The following is a 14,634-nucleotide window of genomic DNA, read 5'->3' on the forward strand; positions in this document are numbered from 1 at the left end:
ACATTTCCAGGGCAGGATTGAACTGTGATATGGATGAAAGACGTCATTGCACAGATAAATTATTTTCCATGGTATTACGGGAAAATATAACACCATTAATAAGAGCCTCCTTCCCAGAATTCACCTGGCGCACTGACCCATCATGTTTCCCATACCTACAAGTCATGCTCCCACCCTACTCCTGCTGCCTTCGGCAATGCTGTATGGATGTTCTTGAAACCTACAATGCCACACCAGGCCTTGCCATCCAGCCAGAAACTGCAGGTGAAAACGGTCAACTGCGACTTTAACTTCTGTCAATCATTTTCCAACACAGACTTTCTCCAAAAGCTTTTAACTGCAGAAAGTAGTTTGATTCAGAAGAAAGTTCCTAATGAACTGATACCTGCATCTTTATACATGCTGTAACTGATCAGCAAAGGATCCATACGGAACATGAGAGAGATTTTTTTGTGAAATATTTGTTTGGGGATTTGGAATGCACTGCTTAATAACTTGGTGTAAAAGTATTCAACACTAGCCTTCAAAAGAGAATGGTATAAATACTTGAAAAATAAAAAAAAGAAAGAATAGAGGGAGAGAGTGGGAGACTGGGATTAGCTGGATTGATCTGCAATAGAGCCAGCATAGATCAATGGACCAAAAGGCTTCCTTCTGTGCTTTACTATCCTATGATTCTTAAAAGGGATGCCATGAATTTACGAGGAGAAAGTGAGGGCTGCAGATGCTGGAGATCAGAGCTGAAAATGTGTTGCTGGAAAAGTGCAGCAGGTCAGGCAGCATCCAAGGAACAGGAGAATCGACGTTTCGGGCATAAGCCCTTCTTCAGGATTGAAGAAGGCCCGAAACGTCGATTCTCCTGTTCCTTGGATGCTGCCTGACCTGCTGCGCTTTTCCAGCAACACATTTTCAGCTCATGCCATGAATTTAACCAACATTTTACATTATGTGAGGAGTTAGGTAGTTCAATCAGAAGCCAAGGTATTAAATTTGAACAAAGGAAATTATAAAAGCAAATTGGTTGAGGTGGATTAAGAAGTACAGAGGTACATAGGCACTGGGTTATTACATAGTTTAAGCAACTATATTTTCTTTCAAAGTGCAAAACCTCCTAAAAATTATTCAAACCTGGCTAACTAAGTGAGTTAAGGATAGTACAAGGTTAAAATAAAAGACTAAGAACATTGTAAGAAATAGTAATAAATGTGGATTGGGACGATTTTAGAATATGGCAAAGAAGGACCAAGACAATGATAAAGAAAGAGAGAGTAACAGTGTGAATGAACATTAAATGGCATGGTGACTCAGTGGTTAGCACTGCTGCCTCACAGGGCCAGGGACCCCAGGTTTGATTCCTGCCTCGGGCTTCAGTCTGTGTGGAGTTTGCACATTCTCCCTGTGTCTGCGTGGGTTTCCTCAGGTGCTCTGGTTTCTTCTCACAGACCAAAGATGTGCAGATAAGGTGAATTGGCCATGGCTAAATTTTCCATAGTGTTCAGGGATGTGTAGGTTAGGTGCATTAGTAAAGGGCAAATCTATAGTAATAGGGTTGGGGAATGGGTCTGGGTCGGTTACTCTTCGGAGGGTCGGTGTGGACCTGTTGGGCTGAGTGGCCTGTTTCCACACTGTAGGAAATCTATGATCTACAGGGGTGGGGAACCGATGGACTTAAGGCCACATGCGGCCTTCTTGGCCATCGTGTGTGGCCTTTTGAATGAATCCATATTTTGCAGAACAAATCTTTTATTTTTTATTAATATGTTTTTTCATCCTTTATTATTTTTATTTTAATCTTAAAATGAATGTATTTAAAATACCAGAATGTAAAAGAAAATTCAACGAAATAATCCTCACAGACTGACCGCCACAACTAAAAAAATGTGAAGTTTGAAGAATATATAATTGAAGTTTCTTTGATGTGGCCTTATTAGATTACAACTAGTGGGCGGCACGGTGGCCCAGTGGTTAGCACTGCTGCCTCACAGCACCAGAGACCCGGGTTCAATTCCCGCCTCAGGCTGTGTGGAGTTTGCACGTTCTCCCCGTATCTGCGTGGGTTTCCTCCGGGTGCTCCGGTTTCCTCCCACAGTCCAAAGATGTGCAGGTCAGGTGAATTGGCCATGCTAAATTGCCCATAGTGTTAGGTAAGGGGTAAATGTAGGGGTATGGGTGTGTTGCGCTTCGGCGGGTCAGTGTGGACTTGTTGGGCTGAAGGGCCTGTTTCCACACTGTAATCTAATCTAATCTAACTAACATAATGCGGCCTTCCAACATGAAAAGGTTCCCCACCTCTGATCTATGATAAGAATGGAACGCAGGTGTTTCTACAGTTAAGTGAAAAGGAAAAATTTGGCCAAAACAAAAATGGGATCACCACAAATAAAGCCATGAGAATGTACAATGTGGAACAAAAGCAAAATGACAGAGGCTAAAGGGTAACATTGTATCTGTGTTCACTGAGGAAGGTGCAATGCAACTTCCAGAAACAGAATACCAAGGAACAAGGGAGAATGAGAAAGTGAAGGAAAAAGTCTATGTTGCAGAAATTAATGGGATTAAAGGTTTATAAATCCCCAGAACCTGATATTCTACATCACCAGTTTTGAAAGAGATATCTTTGGACATAGTGAATAAATTGGTCATCATCTTCCAAAATCCTATACTTTTCAGAATGGTTCCTGCAGATTAAAAGGTAGCCAGTGTCGTCTCACTCTTTTAAGAAGAGGAGAAAAAAATGGGAAACTCTGGACACCTGACATCTTGGGGGTTCCTTGGGGAGTCTAAAATCAGGGACACAATTTCACAGTAAGGAGGAGGCCACTTAGGAGCAGGATGAGGAGTTTCTTTTTCATAAAGAGTTATGAGGCTTTGAAATTCTCTACCCCAGAGGGCAATCAGTTGTGCTTGTAAGGATGTACAGTTTGGGCGGATTGGCCGTGTTACAGGAATAGGATAAGGGGGGGTCGGTCTAGGTGGGATGCACTTCGGAGGGTTGGTGTGGACTCGATGGGCTGAATGGTCTGCTTCCACGCTGTAGGGATTGCATGATTCCGTGAGTAACCGATTTCTAAGTACCAATGATATAATGATATTGTGAGAATAAGACATGGAAGTGGATAATCAGCCTTGATTACATTGAATAGTGAAGCAGATTCAATGGGCTGAATGGCCTACTCCTGCTCTTATGTTCCTAACAATTATCCCTAAAAATCAATGAATAGCATACCACATTTTCCTGCCTACTCTGAAAGGTGATTCATTGCCAGATCATTTATTTGGTCTGTACCACTAATTAGATTTATTTAGAATGCAGACAATTACAGAGATGATGCCCAAATCTTTGGAAACTAATAAAATTAGAAAGAGTCTGTAAGGAGTTAAATAATATAGAGTCTGAAAAGATCAAAAATGAATGAATGAAAACAAGTTTCATTAATGTTCCGTAGTGAAAGCAGTGTGACATATGGTTGTCTACCTGAGTGTTGAATTTCATATGCATCCTGAACTATCTTTGAACATCTAATTAGGTCCTGATGTATTGACTGGAGACTATTATTTTCCAGAAATTAATGATGATTTTAGCATCACTCGGAATGAGATGCCAGAGGTTGTAGTGGAGGCTAGAACTAGAGGGCTTGGGTTTAGGGTGAGAGGGAAAGATACAAAAGAGACCCAAGGGGCAACTTTTTCATGCAGAGGGTGGTACGTGTATGGAATGAGCTGCCAGAGGAAGTGGTGGAGGCTGGTACAATTGCAATATTTAAAAGGCATCTGGATGGGTATATGAATAGGAATGGTTTAGAGGGATATGGGCCGGGTCCTGGCAGGTGGGATTAAATTAGGTTGGCATGGGATATCTGAGCTGAAAATGTGTTGCTGGAAAAGCGCAGCAGGTCAGGCAGCATCCAAGGAACAGGAGAATCGACGTTTCGGGCATAAGCCCTTCTTCAGGAATGAGGAAAGTGTGTCCAGCAGGCTAAGATAAAATGTTGGGAGGAGGGACTTGGGGGAGGGAGGTCAAGGTGAGGGTGATAGGCCGGAGTGGGGTGGGGGCAGAGAGGTCAGGAAGATGATTGCAGGTTAGGAAGGCGGTGCTGAGTTTGAGGGATTTGACTGAGACAAGGTGGGGGGAGGGGAAATGAGGAAACTGGAGAAATCCGAGTTCATCCCTTGTGGTTGGAGGGTTCCCAGGCAGAAGATGAGGCGCTCTTCCTCCAACCGTCGTGTGGCCATGGTCTGGCGATGGAGGAGTCCAAGGACCTGCATGTCCTTGGTGGAGTGGGAGGGGGAGTTAAAGTGTTGGGCTACGGGGTGGTTGGTGTATGGAATGAGCTGCCAGAGGAAGTGGTGGAGGCTGGTACAATTGCAATATTTAAAAGGCATCTGGATGGGTATATGAATAGGAAGGGTTTAGAGGGATATGGGCCGGGTGCTGGCAGGTGGGATTAAATTAGGTTGGCATGGGATATCTGAGCTGAAAATGTGTTGCTGGAAAAGCGCAGCAGGTCAGGCAGCATCCAAGGAACAGGATGGTTGGTCCGGGTGTCCCAGAGGTGTTCTCTGAAACGTTCTGCAAGTAGGCGGCCTGTCTCCCCAATATAGAGGAGGCCACATCGGGTGCAGCGGATGCAATAGATGATGTGTGTGGAGGTGCAGGTGAATTTGTGGCAGATATGAAAGTGTCCCTTGGGGCCTTGGAGGGAAGTAAGGGGTGAGGTGTGGGCGCAAGTTTTGCACTTCTTGCGGTTGCAGGGGAAGGTGCCGAGAGTGGAGGTTGGGTTGGTGGGGAGTGTGGACCTGACGAGGGAGTCACGGAGGGAGTGGTCTTTTCGGAATATCTGGTTATTGGACGAGTTCAACCGAAGGGTCTGTTCCATGCTGTACATCTCTATGACTCAATGACTCTATATCCCCTGCTGCGTCAGGTTTATAAATAGTAGCCCTGAAATTATACACGATTTCTAGCATTTTCACACTGGCTCTCTGCCTTCTTCCAATGGCACAAGAGAGAAATCCCAAATGAAATTTCAAGTTCAATTAATTTACTTACACTGCCTTAACTGCGTGCATCCAATTCTGACCACTTGCACATCCTCCATTTCAATTTCTCTACCGAGGGCTGCTGAGCCATCAGATGCCTTGTCACTGAGTTTTGGGGTTCTCTCCCCTAAACCATCTGACTCTCTCTTCTCTAAGTTGTTCCTTAAAACTAGACAATAGGCTCCAGGCCTAGTAATCCTTCATGTGGTTCTGTGTCAAATCATGTTCAATCCCCCTGTGAAGTGCCATACTACTACTTTGTTGGGACTGGTGGAACTGTATGGACTAAGAAGGTGAGCCATTGGAAGCATGGATGGATCAACAATTTCACATATTGGCCAAAACAGAATCATAGAATTCCCTGCAGTGTGGAAGCAGACCATTCAGCCCATCGGGTTCACACTGACCCTCCGAAAAGCATCCCACCCATACCCACTCCCTTACCCTAACTCTGCTTTTCCCATGGCTAATCTACTTAGCCTGCACATCCTGGGCTCTATGAGAAATTTAGCATGGCCAATCCACTTAACCTGCACAACTTTGGAATCCAGAGGCCCAGGCAGAAACCCACACAGACACGGGGAGAATGTGCAAACTCCACACAGACAGTCGCCTGAGAATGGAACTGAACCTGAGTCCCTGGCGCTGTGAGGCAGCAGTGCTAACCACTGAGCAACCGTGCCATCCACATGGAGACAAAAGAGACAAAGATTCTCAGTGGACTGTGAATATTGGAAGAATAGGGGTGAGGGGAATGATATCTGGTGGGCAGACAAATGGGCGGGCAAGTGGGATGAGCGATGAACAGGACATTTGCCTATTGTCAACTTAAACCTTAAACCCAGCCACTCTTCTAGCACCAGGATCACTTAAGCAATGCTGGTGTACTTGATCCATCCTTTGTTCCATCTTGGAGCCATGTAGATCAAGCAAAGGCTCCAGTCTGAGATTTCTTTAAGGAGTTAGATTTCTAAAGCCAAATTTTAAATCCAACCTAAAGTCAGTCAAGATAAATAAATTGTAGTTGACAGAAGTAGAAAGTAGTGCCTTCATCAGAGCTATTTCTAAAGCAATGTCATATGCAATATGCACTGCTGAGCTCTGTATGTTTAGACACAAGCTCTTTATACTGAGGCAACCTGCCCAGTTTCCATAACTCCATGAGGTTAATGATTAATTTTAATTTAGCGAAGCTAACGTTCAGCCGCCTCAGGTTAAATATCAATCTAGTTGTCAAGCAGCTCCCAACTAGGGCTTTTGTGTTTACAATGGATTATCTGAAGCTCGGAAGACACTCTGTATTGAAATAAACTCCCTACTGAGTAAGCTATTGAGTCCAGTAATGTTGAGAAAGTGTTGTAGGGGCAGCTAAAACTGTCTGTACTATATACAAGCATGAACAAGTCCGCAAAAGGTACCAACAAAAATATTACAAAGTTGACCTTTCAAGAGGCCTGTGTACAAGTCTAAAGACCTAATACTAAACTGATCTGAATAAACTGTCAACGCTGGGCCTATACAAACCTGAATTACGTGCTCTAAAGAACAATTTCCTCTTTTCCCAGGATTCCATGGGCAATCTATGACTATTCAATGCACACCAGAGCTGCAACAGCTTTTATTGTAAATTTATTCTGATCAACCTGGTTTATTACACATCTCTACAGCAGGTAGGGTTTGAAAACTGACCTTCTGACCCAGATGAAGAGACACTACCACTGCAACACCAGGGCAGTCTATAGCTCCTGTTGCATGCTTTTCCAGGTGTAAACAAGACTGTGCCTCCCACAATGTGATTAGATTTATATTGCTCTGATAACACAGGGCACACCTAGTACATAATGTTCAGTCTGATAAGAAGACTCATTTCTGCCACTATTACCACATGACAGGACTTGCTCAAGGCATACAATATTTTTCTGCTTACCCAATCAAGGGATTTAATGTTTTTTTATCCGTTCGTGGAATAAATATTCCACTGGCTAAGTCAGCATTCATTGCCCATCCCTAATTACCCTGGAGAAGGTGATGGTCAGCTGTCTTCTTGAACCACTGGAGTCCGTGTGGAGTAGCTAGACCCATTGTGTTGTTAGGGAGGGAGTTTCAAATATTTTGGCTTAGAGATAGGGAATGAACGATGACACATTTTCAACTCAGAATGGTGAGTGGCTTGGAGGAGAACCTGCAGCTGGTGGTCTCAAGTATCTGCTGACCTAGGCAATAGTGATTACGGGTTTGGGAGGTGCTGTCTAATGACTCGGCTTACAATCTCCAGTGTTTTCTGTCCCGAACCATTGATAGGGCCTAGGGGCATCTCATTCCTGATGAAAGGCTTTTGCCCGAAACATCGATTTTCCTGCTCCTCGGATGCTGCCTGACCTGCTGTGCTTTTCCAGAACCACTCTAATCTAGACTCTGGAGGCATCCCCTGTTTGGGGCTTGCATTGATGGGGATAGTGAGGAAATGAGTCACAGAGAAAGGTGCTATAAATGCAAGTTCTTCCTGTCTTTTTTCTGATTACACCAATGTGCACATGCACCAAGTGCATAAAACTTTAGCTCCGAAGAAGCCTTACTCAAATCGAAATGTTAACTCGGTTTCTCTCTTCACACATGCTGCCAGACCTGCTGGGTTTCTGTTTTCATTTCAGGTTTCCAGCATTTGGAGTTCTTTGCTTTTGTTACAGTTTTCTTGCTCACACAATTGTTCCTTCACATGACAATCATGTATTTTAACCAAACAGCTCCTTCAATCCATCTGAGGGGGTATAACTCAGTGGTGGGGCATTTAACTGCCGGATTAAGAGGTTCCTGATACAAATCGTTTTGTAGCGGTGGAATAAATATTGTCAGAACACTATAAAGACCTCCTCTTCCTCTTTGAATAGCTCTGTGAGATCTTTGATATCCATCTGAGAGTGTGGATAGGCGCATGGATTTTACAGCACTCCTTCAGTATCATACCAAATAGTCAATTAGTCAGACCATATATTCAAATCTTAGAAATGGTACATCTCTCCAAGCTCAAAGGCAGTAGCACTACCAACCACAGCTGGTTTCTAATACCCTGTAGTCAAACTATCTGAATCTCCTATCTATCTCATTGGAGCTGAGGTGGAGATGGTCGAGAGCATCAAGTTCCTGGGAGTGATAATCACCAATAACATGTCCTGGACCACCCACATTAATAAGACAGTCAAGAAGGCTCAACAACACCTCTTCTTCTTCAGGAGGCAAGAAAATTCAGAATGTCCATAATGACTCTCACCAACTTTTACAAATGCACCATAGAAAGAATTCTATCTTGATGGATTCTGTCACGGCTTGCTACTTAACCTGCTGTACTTTTTACAGCTCCACTCTTTATCCATTCTGACTCTCCAGCATCTGCAGTTCTCACTATCTCCAAATCACAGCAACTGCTCTGTCCAGGACTATAAGAAACTACAGAGAACACAGCCCAGTCCATCATGCAAGCTAACCTTCCATCCATTGACTCCATCTATAATCCTCGCTGCCTTGGAAGGGCAACTAACATAAACAAAAACCTAATGCACCCCAGTTATAAACTCTTCCAATCTCTTCTTTCAGGCAGAAGATACAGAAGCATAAACACACGTGCCAACAAGTTCAAGAACAGTTTCTTTCCTGCTGTTATTAGACTTATGAATGGGCCTCTCAAGTTTAAATCTAATGTTGAACTTGCTGTTTGTGCACCTTCTTTGCAGCTGTAATTTTGTGTTCCATGCTCTGTTCCATCTCCCTATGGTCTTTGTATGGTATGGTCTGCCATGGATGCAAAACAAAGCCTTTCACTGTACCTAGATGCACGTGACAATAATGCATCAAATTAAAATCAACATGTGAAACACAGATATGTTAGCTCTCAACACATTTGGAATGGGTCCCTGGATGAGATATCCTGAAGAGCTGTCATTCTATGTGCAACCTTTACTCCAGCAAGTATCAAGGCATCAAGAAGAGGAAGAAAAGCCAGCAAGAAAATAATTAATAAATTAAAATTGGCCTTCTGTATGATTTCAGGGGGAGTGGGATAGATGGGGGAACAAGGCTTGATAAACTTATTTAGAGTTGAAGGTAAGATATTCCTCCTGGTTGGGGAACCTAAAACCAGGGGACACACAAAAGAGGATGCCACTTAGGTCCAAGATGAGGAGAAACTATTTTATTCAAAGGGTTGTGAACGTTTGGAATTGTCTGCAACAGGGGGCAGTGCAACGTCAGTCTTTGAAAATGTTTAGGAGATTGAAAGATTTCTGATGACTGGGATTATGCAGTTGGGACAAATAAAGGGCACTGATGAATTCCATCAGCCATGGTCACATTGAATTAGAAAAGGGTTACATCCAAAACGTTGACATCTGCACCTCCTCATGCTGCCTGGCTTGCTGTGTTCTTCCAGCCTCCTGCCTGTCTACTATGATCACATTGAATGGCAGAGAAGGCTCGATGGGCTGAATGGTCTTTCCATGAAATCACAAGATCCAGCCTAGTTTCCTCTTTTCTATTTTTAATATATTCAAAGTAGCTCTCAGTCAGACTCTTGAGTGAGGGAGAGTGAGAGGACTGTTAACATTTTGCTGTTGAAATCTCTAAGCCTGTCAGAAACACTGTAAAATCTGCCTGTAAACAACCAAAGAGTTAACAGAGCTTCAGCCTTTCCGCATGACAGTGCACGTCACTTATCATTTCTGCCAGGTAGGTGACCTATGTACTTAATGCATTACTAGGGTCTAATTATTGGCCAGCTCCAAAACACTTCGATTAGAATTATTTTCTTTCTATGTTCAACTGTAATTGTAGTGCTGCTGTGTTTCAGCACAGGTGGCAACATTTCAAAAACAGAATTGCTGAGGCTTCTGCTTTGTTATTGATACGGAAAAGGCCACAATCATTGAGGCTGTTTCTCTTCTGACAACATCCAGCTTAGTAACACAGCCATGGTGGAGGTATGAACCATCATTCTGGGAATGTGAAGTTTGTGGTTACCAATAATGCAGAGGAGTGGATGACATAAAGAAGGAAACACCTGCATTTATATATTCACAACTTCAAGATGTCACAATGTGGTCTGCAGTCAATGAGGTACTTCTGAAATGCAGTCAATGTTGAAACGTACAAAGATAGAAAGAATAGAACTTATATTTATACAGCATCTTATGAGCAAACATATGAAATTGACCATTCAGTCCCCTGAGACTACATCTAAATACTGTGTATAGTATTAGAACATAGAACATTACAGCGCAGTACAGGCCCTTCGGCCCTTGATGTTGCGCCGCCCTATCATACTAATCTGAAGCCCATCCCACCTACACTATAACCCTCTGATTATCATGTATGTCTCTATTAAGTCACCTCTCAACCTTCTTCTCTCTAATGAGAACAGCCTCAAGGCCCTCAGCCTTTCCTCGTAAGACATTCCTTCCATACCAGGCAACATCCTAGTAAATCTCCTCTGCACCCTTTCCAAAGCTTCCACATCCTTCTTATAATGCGGTGACCAGAACTGTACTCAATACTCCAAGTGTGGCCGTACCAGAGCTTTGCACAGCTGCAGCATAACCTGCTGGTTCCGGAACTCAATCCCTTTATTAATAAAGGCCAAAACACTGTATGCCTTCTTAACAACCCTGTCAATCTGGGTGTCAACTTTCAGGGATCTGTGTACCTGGACACCGAGATCTCTCTGCTCATCTGCACTCCCAAGAATCTTACCATTAGCCCAGTACTTTGCATTCCGATTACTCTGTCCAAAGTGTGTCACCTCACATTTGTCCACATTAAACTCCATTTGCCACCTCACAACCCAGCTTTGCATCCTATCTATGTCTCTCTGCAACCTACTACATCCTTCGTTACTGTCCACAACTCCACTGACCTTAGTGTCATCCGCAAATTTACTAACCCACCCTTCTAAGCCCTCATCCAGGTCATTTATAAAAATGATGAACAGCAGTGGACCCAACACCGACCCTTGCAGTACGCCACTAGTAACTGGACACCAAGATGAACATATTCCATCAACTACAACCCTCTGTTTTCTTTCAGCAAGCCAATTACTGATCCAAACTGCTATGTCTCCCACAATCCCATTCCTCCGCATTTTGTACAATAGCCTACTGTGGGGAACCTTATCGAATGCCTTGCTGAAATCCATATACACATCAACTGGTTTACTCTCATCTACCTGCTTGGTCACTTTGTCAAGAAAGTCAATAAGATTCGTTAGGCACGACCTACCCTTCACAAAACCGTGCTGACTATCCCTAATCAAATTATTCTTTTCTAGATGGTTATAAATCCTAACTCTTATAACCTTTTCCAACATTTTACCAACAACTGAAGTGCAACTCACTGGTCTGTAATTAACAGGGTTGTCTTGAACAAGGGAACCACATTTGCTATCCTCCAGTCCTCAGGCACTATTCCTGTAGATAATGATGATTTGAAGATCAATGCCAAAGGCTCGGCAATCTCTTCCCTTGCTTCCCAGAGGATCCTAGGATAGATCCCATCCGGCCCAGGGGACTTGTCTATTTTCACACTCTGCAGTATTTCTAGTACCTCTTCCTTGTGAACCTCAATCTCTTCTAGTCTAGGTGCAAGTTTCTCTGTATCTTCCTCGCCAACATTTTCACTTTCTATAGTGAACACTGTCGAAAAATATTTATTTTGTGCTTCCCCTATCTGGTCTGACTCCACACACAACTTCCCACTATTATCCTTGATTGGCCCTAATTTAACTCTCGTCATTCTTTTATTCCTGACATACCTCTGGATAGCCTTAGGGTTAACCCTGATCCTATCCGCCAACAACTTCTCATGTCTCCTCCTGGCTCTTCTGAGCTCTCTTTCTAGGTCTTTCCTGACTTCCTTGTAACCCTCAAGCGCCCTAACTGAGCTTTCACATTTTGTCCTAACATAAGCCGTCTTCTTCTTCTTGACCAGGGATTCCACTTTCTTCATAAACCATGGCTCAAGTGTTCTACATCTTCCTTCCTGCCTGACAGGTACATATTTATCTGGAACACACAGGAGCTTTTCCTTGAATAAGCTCCACATTTTTAACATGCTCATCCCCTGAAGTTTCCTTCCCCATTCTACGCTTCCTAAATCTTTTGTAATTGCATCATAATTTCTCTTCCCCCAGCTGTAACTCTTACCCGGTGGAGTACACCTATTCCTTTCCATCACTAAAGTAAACCTGACAGAATTGGTCTCTTTACTTAAAGAAAGGTGGAAATACTTTGGAAACAGTTTGTAGAAGGCTTACCAAGCTAATATAAAAGCTAAGTAGTGTAGATGCCAAAAGTCTGAATGCAGCTGATTTAGCTTGACGTTCAGAATCAGAAGAAGAGTCATACCATACCTGAAATGTTAACTCTGCTTCCTTCTCCACAGTAGCTGTCAGACCTGCTGGGTTTCTCCAACACTTGCTGTTTTTATTACCAGACTAATACCTTGAAAGGGCAGATGATCTCATGAAGAAAGGTTGGACAGTCTAGGCTTGTACCAGCTGACATTTGGAAGAGTAATTGGTAACTGAATTGAAACATTATGAGCTGCCAGAGGAAGTGGTAGAAGCCAGTACAATTGCAACATTTAAAAGGCATCTGGATGGGTAAAGGAATAGGAAGGGTTTGGAGGGATATGGGTCCGGTGCTGGCAGGTGGGACTAGATTGGGTTGGCATATCTGGTTGGCATGGACAAGTTGGAATGAAGAGTCTGTTTCCGTGCTGTACATCTCTATGACTCTATGACTGTATATAAGATCCTGCGGGGACTTGACCGTGTGGATGTGGAAAGGATGTCTCCTCTTGTGGGTCAATCTAGAACTAGGGTTTTCCTTTTCAAAACAAGGCACAACACCATGTTAGAGTCCGACAGATTTGTTTGGAAGCACTAGCTTTCACAGCGCTGCTCCTTCATCAGGCCGCTGTGGAGCAGGACCATTAGACACAGAATTCTGTGTTGTGTGATTTTTAACTTTGTCCACCCCAGTCCAACACCGGCTCCTCCACATCATTGTCCATTTAAGACAGAGGTGAGGAGGATGTATTCCTCACAGAGCATTGTCAATCTTTGGAATTCCCCACCTCTTAAAAAACAGTGGAGCCAGAGTCTTTGAATATTTTTAAGGCAGAGGTAGATAAATTCTTGACAAGAAGGAGGACGAAAGCTTATTGAGGGTAGATGGGATGTAGAGTGATCAGATCATCCATGATCTTATTGATTGGCTGAGCAGGTTCAAGGGGTTTAGTAGCCTTATACCTGTTACTAACAACAAATTCTGGAGATCACAGAGGATCAGGCAGCATCCATGGGGAGACTTTCTGATGAGTTTGGAATGTTAGCTTGCTCTTTCTCCATGGATTCTGCCTGATCTGCTGTGATCTCCAACATTTTTTGCTTTCAGAATAGATTCCAGCATCTGCAATAATTTGCTCCTACGCCTGCTTCTAACTTGAACATTGGTTAGAGGCAAAAGTACTGCAGATGCTGGAATTCAAGGTAGACAAGCAGGAGGCTGAAAGAAGACAGTGAGCCAGGCAGCACCAGGACGTGGAGAAGTCAATGTCTCGGGTGTAACCCTTCTTGAAGAAGGAGTTCTGAAGAAGGGTTACACCCGAAACATTGACTTCTCCATCTGATGCTGCCTGGCTCACTGTGTTCTTCCAGCCCCACACTTGCCTATCTAACTTGAATACTATCATGCAAGTCTGCATGTTGAGATTGCCCTGCACTTGAAGGGTTAATCTGGTTGTGGCCTCAGCTTCATGTTCCAGTCTACCAACCACCACCACCCCCCCCCGCCTCCCCACCCCATACCCTTTGACTCCCTTGTCAATCAAGAATTGATCAAATGCAACCTTAAACATGATCAATGACCTATCCTCCATCATTCCTCAGGGAAGAGAGCTCCATAAATTAATGATCCCTGAAAAAAAAGGTCTCATTTTTAAACTGTGTCCTGTAGTTCTAGTCTCTCCCAGAAACATCCACCCTGTCAATCTCCCACAGAATCTCCATGAGCATGTCCTGCCTGTGAAGGTGGTGGAAGCAGATTCAATATCAATGTTCAAAATTGGATTTCATATATATTTGCAGTCATTTGAAGAGAGAGTGAAAGTTTATCAGATCAACCATGATCTCATTGAGCAAACCCAATGGGTTGGATGGCCTACTTCAGGTCCTACATCTTACAATTTCATGATCCTATAGTCCAGGAATGGACTGATTGGAGACTGATTTCAAAATGCTGGCAAATGCATACTTGGGCTGAACAATTTCTTTCACAGCAACATGTTTCTATCGTTCTATCATGAAGCACTATACAGCTACAAAAGGTCATTCACAATGTGGTCATTTTTTTAATCAAGCTGCTTGACGGTACAGATGCTGGGAGGGTGTTTCTCTGGGGCACAGCTTTCCAAAGGCAGCAATGGTCACAGCGTTTCTTCAGTTTTGTTACGACTGATTTGCTCCTGCTCTCACAGCAATCCACTCTCCCAACCCTCACAGATCTCCACCCAGCACCCTCAGATTTCTCCAACCTCAATTCTCCCATT

The 14,634-nt window shown here is 43.5% G+C and overlaps 2 protein-coding genes across 4 annotated transcripts in view; one reads left to right on the forward strand and one right to left on the reverse strand.

Annotated features, from left to right (window-relative positions):
* The window catches only part of eps8l3b (EPS8 signaling adaptor L3b), a 77,708-nt gene that overhangs the window by 60,834 nt on the left and 2,240 nt on the right, over positions 1-14,634 (reverse strand). The window lies entirely within an intron of this gene.
* pik3c2b (phosphatidylinositol-4-phosphate 3-kinase, catalytic subunit type 2 beta) overlaps positions 9,854-14,634 on the forward strand; it is a 190,271-nt gene continuing 185,490 nt past the window's right edge. Inside the window, exon 1 of one of the 2 annotated variants that reach the window (XM_043716445.2) lies at positions 9,854-10,146. The gene's annotated coding sequence lies outside the window, so the exon portion shown is untranslated. The remainder of the gene's footprint in view (positions 10,147-14,634) is intronic. The other variant, XM_043716446.2, reaches the window with a different exon arrangement.

Source organism: Chiloscyllium plagiosum, unplaced genomic scaffold (genome assembly GCF_037043375.1).
Source record: "Chiloscyllium plagiosum isolate Xiang-an unplaced genomic scaffold, Cpla_swu_hap1 HiC_scaffold_26, whole genome shotgun sequence".
In the NCBI taxonomy this organism is placed as follows: domain Eukaryota; kingdom Metazoa; phylum Chordata; class Chondrichthyes; order Orectolobiformes; family Hemiscylliidae; genus Chiloscyllium; species Chiloscyllium plagiosum.